Consider the following 9,084-nt stretch of genomic DNA (forward strand, 5'->3'; position numbering starts at 1 on the left):
TCTTTTTTCATGTCCGGCAATGGACCGCAACCCTCAGTGTCGCGCCCGTACCGGACCGGCAACGGGATCGCAACCCTCGGCGTTGCTCCCACGCCTCGCTCAGCCAGTGAGTGGGAACTGGTCTGTATGTGGGATCCAAACCCTCAGCGGGAGCGCCACCACGCTCCCAAGTGGCGCACTGTAGCAGTGCGCCACCGGGCCAGCCCTCAAAATATATTTGATAAATAAAAGCAATGAATGAATATTGACTTCAAAGCCCGAGATCTTAACACATACCACTTTCAGTGCAGCCTCGCACCCCCACCTTCACCTTCACAGGGATATTTGGGGAATGATGTAAATCACAGATGCCAAGGAGCTGCACAAAGGCTAAAAGCAGCTACCTAAGGTAAGGTATTAATACCGTCGTTTTCTCTTTTGAAATGTGAATAATATTGTATCTGGCAGCCACAATAAATTTTTTCCTACTCTCAGAAGGTTTTTTGGACAAAGCTATTTTCAGGCAATCTGCTAGTTTGACAGTTACTTTTGCTCTTTCAAATAAATATTTATTCTTTGGAATTGTTGCTCATTTTTCAGCATAAATATAAATTTGCCCGTTTCAAACAGCATCAACTCTGGCCAATCAGATTGTGGGAAAGACTGGCCCAGCAACAAAGGAAAGGTTTCTAAAGTTTAATTAGCCGCCAAAGCAGAAACTCTGCCCCCACTGGCATGCCTCTGGATCACCAGGACATCGAGTCCATAAAACACGGGGTGGTCTGATCACAGTCCCGATCAGGCATGGTCGTGTCATTCTGGGCCATTTACAGATGAGACCTTTGTTGTAATAACAGTACAGCAATTAGCAACGAACCCAGCCAGGAAGGAAACTAAGCCAGGTCTCGACCTTTTCAAAGCTTCAGATGATGGACTCTCCCTAGTTATGACTGGGTAAATACATCACATTTATGACAGGTTTCTCTCTCGTTAGCATAGTTTTTTTAATTACTGTATAGCTCTGCAGCAAGGCTAAAGTTAAAAGTCTCTCCTCCAAAACAAGTTCACAGCTTCACAAAAACAAAGAAAAAGGAAGAAAGAAAACTTCAAACTCTTCTGAAATGTAGAAGCCACAGGAATTTTCATCCCAAAGGGGTTAGGAAAATAATTTATACAGGTGGTGACTTAAGACTGCTTTCAAGTATTAGTGTTTTGCAATGTACACTTCATGTCCTTTTATCTCCTATTCTTCAGCAATGCCCTTGAAAACAGGTGAATAACATCTCTCTCCCATTTTAGAAGAGCCTGAGTCAGAGAGAAAAGCTGGCTCCTGTTTCCAGACAGCACAGAGCTATAAGGGGCTGAGGCTAGTTTCCATTCCTGAGAGTGATGAGACACTAGGAGAGTCCATTTCCTTCTCTGTAAAATGAGAAAACTGGATTATGTGACCCAGAACCCTGCCTTTCCCTTCTAATATTCTGGATTCTTTCCCCTTATAGCCCCCTACCAAGGAAAAAAAAAAAAAAAGAACCATGAGCCTAGGACATGAGGACATGGGGAAAAAGCAGTATTTGGCCCTAGATAGTTATTCAAAGTTTACTTCAAGACAGGAGAGAAAAGGGCAAGGAGCTGCCTAAATTGACAGAAGTCAGAAGCACTGAATGGGGAGTCATGTATTTCTCCACAAAAACTTAAGCAGTGAGCCATAATGCTTGAAAAGTAGCTCTTTACTAAACAATTCCAGGAGTAGGATAAAAGTTGGCTCAGATCAATCTTTACAGGGAGTTACTTCAACTCTGGTAGACACACTGAGTCCTCTTGTGGTCACATTATTAACAGTTAACTCTTTAGAAATATTCATTGCTTTCTTAATGTCTCTGTTCTTGGGAATCTTGACAAAAGCAATAGGTCATTGTTGACTTGGAACGGAAAATCCACTGGATTGAGATACAGACTACAGTTGGAAACTTCAGTGAGTATGAATTTGATTCAAATGAAGACATCATAACTTGTCTTTTCCTTTTTTAAAGTCTCTCCTCCACTCTTTCTTTGATGACAATCTAGTGCATATTTTTGATAAAGAATAATCTGATGTTCTAAAGTTTTTCATGATTAATAAGAAAAAAGACCAATGAGCCCAGTTCTACTTTAGTTTCCCAGATGATTTTACTTTTTAAATCAACTTTACTGCATTTTAATTTATATATAAATGTACTCATTGAAAGTATATGAGTTGTGACAAATGTATAAATCCAAGTAAACACCACGATCAAGACAGAGTTTTTCCAACATGTCCAACAGTTCTCCCGTGGCCCCTTGCAGTCATCTTTCCACTAAGCTCATCCTCAGATATCCACTTGGCTATTTATCACTATAGGATTTTTCTTTTCTAGAATCTATATAAATGGAATTATACAGTATGTTCTCCCTTTTGCTGATCTTCTTTTGTTCTCACCATAATGTTTTTGAGATTCATCCAAGTTATTTCCTTTTTCAGCAGTTGATATCTTTCTATTGTTGAGTAATATTCTATCACGTAAATACATCACAATGTGTTTATCCATTCACCGGTTGAGGGACAATCAGGTTGCTCCCAGTTTTTCTCCATTGGATAAAGTATCTCATGGACATGTGTTTTCATTTATCTTGGACAAATGCCTAAGAGCAGAACTGTTAATATGGTCCTATGATAAATTTCACATGGTAAGAAATCGGCAAATTTTTCCAAAGTGATTATACCATTTTACACTTCTACAAGCAGGGTGTGAGAGTTCCATTCGCTCCATATTTTTGTTAACATTTGGCACTCTTAATCTTTTCACATTCAGTAATACTGGGGGGATGTAATACTGTCATTATGGCTTTCATTTGCATTTTTTTTAATTGCTAACAATGTTGAGCATCTTTGCAAGTGCTTGTCGAGCAGTCCCGTTATCTTCTCTTTTCAAATCTTTTGCCATTTATTGGGCTGTCTTCTTACTATTGAGTTGTAGAAGTTTTTTATTCTAAACACAAGTCTTTTGTCAGATATATATATTGTGAATATTATTTCCTAATCTGTGCCTTGCTTTTTCATTTTCTTTACACTGTCTTTGGAAGAAAAGTTTTAAATTTTGATGAAGCCCAATTTTTCAATTATCTTTTTTTAAAGCTGGTGTCTTTTGTGTCCTGAAAAATCTCTGCCAACCTTGAGGTCATAAAGATTTTCTCCCAGAAACTTTATAGTTTTACATTTTACATGTAGGCTTATGATCCATTTTAAGGTTTGTATATGGTATGAGGTAAGAATTGAGACTTATTTTCACATGGATAAATAGTTGCTCCAGCACTATTTGTTGAAAACAGTTTCCTCAATCCATTGAATTATCAAGACACCTTTGTCTAAAATCTATTGATCACACACTTCTGGGTTATTTCTGGGCTCCTTATTCTGTTCCATTGATCTGTATTGATCCTTATGCCAATGTCACACTATCTTGACCACTGTAGCTTTAGAGTAAGCCTTAAAATTGGGTTCCAGTTTTGTTCTTAAAGACTTCTTTGGCTAATGTGTATTCTGCTCTGGTTGGATGAAGCATTCAAAACATGTCAATTAGGTCAAGTTGGTTGATGGTTTTGTTCAAGCCTCCCTACATCCTTAGTGATTTTCTGTCTACGCATTCTATCAATACTCTTCAATAGAGTATTAACATGTACAGCTGAAGTTGTAGATTTGTCTATTCCCCTTTTAGTTCTATCAGTTTTTTCTTCCTGTATTTGGAAGCTCTGTTATTACGCATATATACACTTAGGATTATTACATCCTCTTGGTTCCATCATCATGAGATGTCTCCCTCCCTGATAGTAGTTCTTGTTCAGAAATCTACTTTGTTGGATATTAATATAGCCACTCTAGCTTTCTTTTAATTAGTTTTTGCATGATATACATTCTTCTGTCCTTTTACTTTCAAATTATTTGTCTTTATATTTAAAGTAGGTTTCTTACAGACACTACAAAGTTGGGTCTTGTTTTTACATATATATAATCTGTTAAACTCTGGATTTGAATAAGGGTTTAGATGGGATTGAATGGGTTTAAATCTACCATCTTGCTATTTGTTTTCTATCTGTCTTAACCATAGTTCCTTTTTTCTTCTTCCTTGTTTTTGATTTTTTAAAAATTCCATTTAATCTCCACTGTAGGCTTATTAGCTATACCTCTTTATTTTTCTAGTGGCTCCTCTTAGGTAAGCATCAACAAAAAACGTCTGTAATGTACCAGAAGGTAAATATTTTAGGATTTGCAGGATGTGCAGATACCATAGGATTTCTGTCACAACTACTCAATTTTTCCATTATCGCACCAAATAGCCACAGACATGAGTGAGTATGGCTGTGTTACAATAAAACTATTTGCCAAAGCAGGCAGCAAACAAGATATTTTGTCAATGTGGGGGTGGGGGGCTGAACATGCTTAAAACCAAATTTGGTCTACATGTTATAGTTTGCCAATCCATTCTAGGGTTTACAATATACATCTTTAATTTATCACAGTCTATCTTCAAATAATATTTTATCCTTCCACCTATTATATGAGAGAACTTCAAAAAGTTCACAGAAAAATAAAGATGTATACAGTAGGGGTTGGCAAACTTTCTGTAAAGGGCCAGATAGTAAATGTTTTAGGCTTTGTGGACCTAAACTACTCAACTGTGTAAACAAATGAGTGTGGCTCTGTTACAATAAAACTTTATTTCTAAAAATAAGCAGCAGGCTACATGGGCGAGGATTTGGCCCGCTGGCCACAGTTTGCCAGCCCCCGCTCTAGAGCTAGTTTGGCCCTACTACTAAAGGCCTTTCTAGGGTTTCTACTGACAGTCCAGGGTGTTTAATGAGGTCTTTCCATTCTGGTTAGGCATAACTTGAACACATCCCAGTCCTGTTCACATAGCTCTGGTTATTATTTGTTTTACAGCCCCCCAGTCTTTCTCTTTCCTCTAGTAGTTCTGTGCCTGGCCTCATAGAATCACATCCCATGTAAGTGTAGCTTAGTCTTCAGCCAAAACTCAAAAGGACCCCACGGTGTATTTACAGAGCTCTTTCTCTGAATAGCTCCCTCCCTTCCCATATTCTGCCTCTCAAATTTCAGCCACTCAGCCTCCCAGAATGCTTATCTCTGTCTCCTTAACTCAATGAGACCACCATGTGCTTAACTCAACGTGACTACCCAGTCTTTGTACTATGTTGTGTGAAAATTGTCTCTATGCAGCAAGCGGAGGTAAACACAGCCTGGGGACAAAATAAATGGAGCTAAGCATCTCCGTCCTCTAGCTGAACAGAAAGTCCAGTGGCAGGAGAGGCACAGCAAGATTATTCCAGAACCAAGAGACCTGCAAGGCTCCTGCACCACACCTTGATAGAGCCCATCAAATACAGGAAAGTAGTGCATATACCTGCCACCTGTTTATTTCAGGTGCACTACATTTCCAATGATGCCTTAGATGCCAACGTACTGTGGTAGTTTTTGCAAAAGCTAACTTTTCCCTCATAAGTCTAATTGTCCCATTAAGTTATCACTTTAGATCCCATTTTAACTTCTTAGGTTGAAAGAATGGGCCCAAAACTGATCCCCCTCTCCCAATATCCAGCAGAATTAGTCTCCTATGTAAAACCAAAGGATTCATGATAATACAAAAGAAAAATCATGTTGCTCAACTGAAAAAGGCAGTTGATCAAAGTCATGGAGATATAAAGAGAGAGGCTATTTAAAAATATCTCTCTGTAGAAACAAACAATTTTAGGAGCAACCCACTGTACTCTTAGGGTAACTAAGAATCAGAGAAGGGACATATCATCTTCCTATAAGAGTATTTGGTGCAAAGACCTCAGCATTCCTCTCACACTGATTCATTTTTCTCTTGCTAGTAACATTTCCAGGTGTGGAAGGACCAGAATAACACTGGCCACTATTTTTTATTCTCCTATTCTCCTTTAACTAAAACTGTTGGCGCATTCTTCCTGCAACAGGATTTTAGGAAAACACCTGCCCCTCTGCATTTTTTAGCTTACTTCATTTTATGCCAGATGTGTGACATTATCCACACACTTGTTTTGTTATTTAAAAAGGGACAGTAGCATGCCAGAGTTTCTTCCACAAGTCAGCAGAAAAAAATTAACAGCTTTGTTCAAGGGATGTTAAATAGCAGAATACCCAACTGCTATGAAGGCTTTATTAATCTTTTTTTTTTAAACTTAACAAGTATTAAGCACTCATTTGACTCCAATCACCAGCAGGGCTGGTCTATTAGTAGAGATGCAAGGCCCTGTAAGGTGAATGCTGTCACAATTAGGAGCTTAGATTCCCTTCCACAACACATGATTGAAAGGGGGAGTAACAATGAGAGAATTTCAAACTAGTCTCTGCTCAGAGATTGACAGCAGCAGCAGTCTTAAAAGAACTCATGACAGGTTGTAGTGTAATAAATGGCATAAAAGAACAATCATAATCCTAAAAAGACTGTGTTCTCTGTTACTCCCCACTCCCACCTCCCATTTTCCAAATAAACATTTCCCCAAAGTAAAAGGGACTTACCCTACTATTACTATAACAAAATCCAGTAAATTCCATCCATTCCTAACATAAGCATTAGGATGTAGCAATAATCCATATGCTATAATCTTCAAAAATGTCTCGACTGTAAAAATAATCAGGAAGGCATATTCTACTTTTTCCTGTGAAGAGAAAAAAGGAAAAAAAAAAAAAAAAAAAAAAAAAAGGAAAGGAAAAGAAACAGGGATTAGAACATCTCAGAGATAGAAGTAATTTTCTCCAAGCAAAGTTTTATTATGAGAAATGAAACAATTACACTGCACCTGGACCAAGAAGGCATTTTAATTCTAACACTGAATTTCTCATAAGCAACCAAGCGTAAAACACTTTTCATTCCAGGCTGCATGATTGCATTTTGCCACCTGCCCTGATGCGTGTGCAATGAGTCTGCCTGGGACATAACGGGCATGTTTGTTATTTGCACACAGTTGCAGAATGCAGCATGTTTTTCTCCTGAGATTACCTAATTAGGCCCAGAAAAGCACAAGGGTGCAACTAAAATTCTAATAGCAACTCTGAACAGGATGTCCTATGATGGAAGAAATGAAGATGCATCTGTTTTGACCCTCTCTTCCTCCTGGGTTTATACCTGACTTCTAAGTCAGAGTCAGCTTTGTCACTGAGCTGCAAGGTGACCTTGGGCAAGTAGCTTCCCTCCACTGGACATAAGTTTCCTCATCTACACAGGTGGGTGGGCCGTGGAATTCAGGATGACAAACAAGCTGCCTGCTTATTGGCATGCCACCCTCCCTGGCCGACACTGCTGATGGGTCACCATGTGCTTCCCTGGGAGCCTGGGCTCGGCTCCGAATCCTCCTCTTCTATCTGTCCCGGTAGCCATTCCAATCTGACTTTCATGGACCCGAGAGGGGCCACCTGCAGGCTAGACGACACAGAACCTCTTCAGTTCCAGCCCATGTAACTCCATAAGCTGTGGAAAATTTTGACTCTTTCCTCTTTTATAAATCCTTTCTTTATATGGCTTCAGTTTCAAGAGAAATATGGGCAGACAAGGATATGTATAATTAATTTTACAAGAGGCATTCCCTGGCAAGAAGCTACTTAAATAATAATCATCAGCAATTAAAACTCTTCCATATGTGCTATAATGTCCTCTACTAATATTACCTGTGGGACTTGAGGAGAGTTACCAAGATCACAGGGAAATGGAAGTCACAGAATCCACTTATTTATTAAGATGCCTAATGCAAGAGGTCAAACGAACTGGGCTCAAGAAACACTTAACGAGCACCTCTTCTGCATGACAGGCACTGTACCAGGAGCCAGATCAGAAAAATATTCCCACTATGGTCCCTGTCTTCAAAGTTTAGTCTGGTGGGGCAAGAGTGTTTCACATATACACATGGAGAACTTCTGAAGAGTCACAGGACAGGTAACCATCATGTGTGATTCTGTAACTTCAGCCCTCTGATGAAGTCAAAGGTTTAGTTCACTTCTCCTTAACCTTCCATTTCACAACTGATTACAGGAGAAAAAAAGAAAAAGGACTCTGCTTTGTTATATGTGACTGCTATTGTAGACATATTTTTATAAATGCAAATTTGTATTTTTAAGAAAATTCAGGTTTCTGAAAAGAAACTTTTTTTAAGAAACATTTTTTAAATATTCATTTTAAGATGATTCCCACAGGCCTGATCCCCGGAAAAACTGTCACCTGATAGATACTTGCTTGTAGTAGCCCCAACACCCTTTTCCATTTAAATGTTTATCTTGCCTGAGCCTCCCGTGGGCTCTAGCCATCTGCTGCCAGAGTGGGGCCCCTCTACCACGGCTGCCCCGGACGGAACTTCCCCTTGTCTTACCACCAGTATCCTCTCTCTTGGCCACCAGGGGAACCATCCAACCACTGCTGTGCATCCCAGACTTCACCCCCATTCTTGACCCCCACCTGTCACAAGAGAGTCAGTTCATCCATTCTCCCTTCCCAGGTCCCAGAGTTATCATGGTTGCTGTCATTTCTAAACCTGCTCTCCAGAGCTCCCTGCGATCCTCGGAACACTATCACAGAGGCCTAATAAATCCTTTTAGGTGAGTTAGCCAGGGTCAGGGTGTTTACAATGTAAAAGCCTAGCTCATCCGCAATCTGTATCCTTGGGCCTACTCTAGACCTTCACACAGGGCCTGTTCTCAGCCGGGCTGGATCCTTGGGCAGAACCCCACTCCCTCCGCACGCCCACATCAGATGCCCTCCCACACCACGCACAGACCTACAAGGATGCCTTCGTTCACTACACAGATGCCCTGTCATTCCACCCACTGCCACATCCCCCGTGGAGTGCTCCCACAGGAGGCACATGCCACACAGCTGTTGAACGTGATGCTGTAAATGCTCTGAGGAAATGCAACTCACGCTGCTACCAGATAGGGGGGAGCGATCCATGAAGGCTCCAATGAGGCAGTGACATTAACTCTGAAATCTCAAAGGGAAAGGAATTCTGTTTCTTTAACCAGAGGCAAAAATCCCTGAAAATACCAATCCACTGTACTTGAATCAG

General features: G+C 40.1%; 1 protein-coding gene across 1 annotated transcript in view; it reads right to left on the reverse strand.

Annotated features, from left to right (window-relative positions):
• The window catches only part of LOC103603077 (voltage-dependent L-type calcium channel subunit alpha-1D), a 165,326-nt gene extending 158,726 nt beyond the window's left edge, over positions 1 to 6,600 (reverse strand). The window contains exon 1 of the mRNA XM_008587553.1: positions 6,551 to 6,600. The gene's annotated coding sequence lies outside the window, so the exon portion shown is untranslated. The remainder of the gene's footprint in view (positions 1 to 6,550) is intronic.
• Positions 6,601 to 9,084: the final 2,484 nt, after the last annotated feature.

Source organism: Galeopterus variegatus, unplaced genomic scaffold, assembly GCF_000696425.1.
Source record: "Galeopterus variegatus unplaced genomic scaffold, G_variegatus-3.0.2 Scaffold4424, whole genome shotgun sequence".
NCBI lineage: Eukaryota > Metazoa > Chordata > Mammalia > Dermoptera > Cynocephalidae > Galeopterus > Galeopterus variegatus.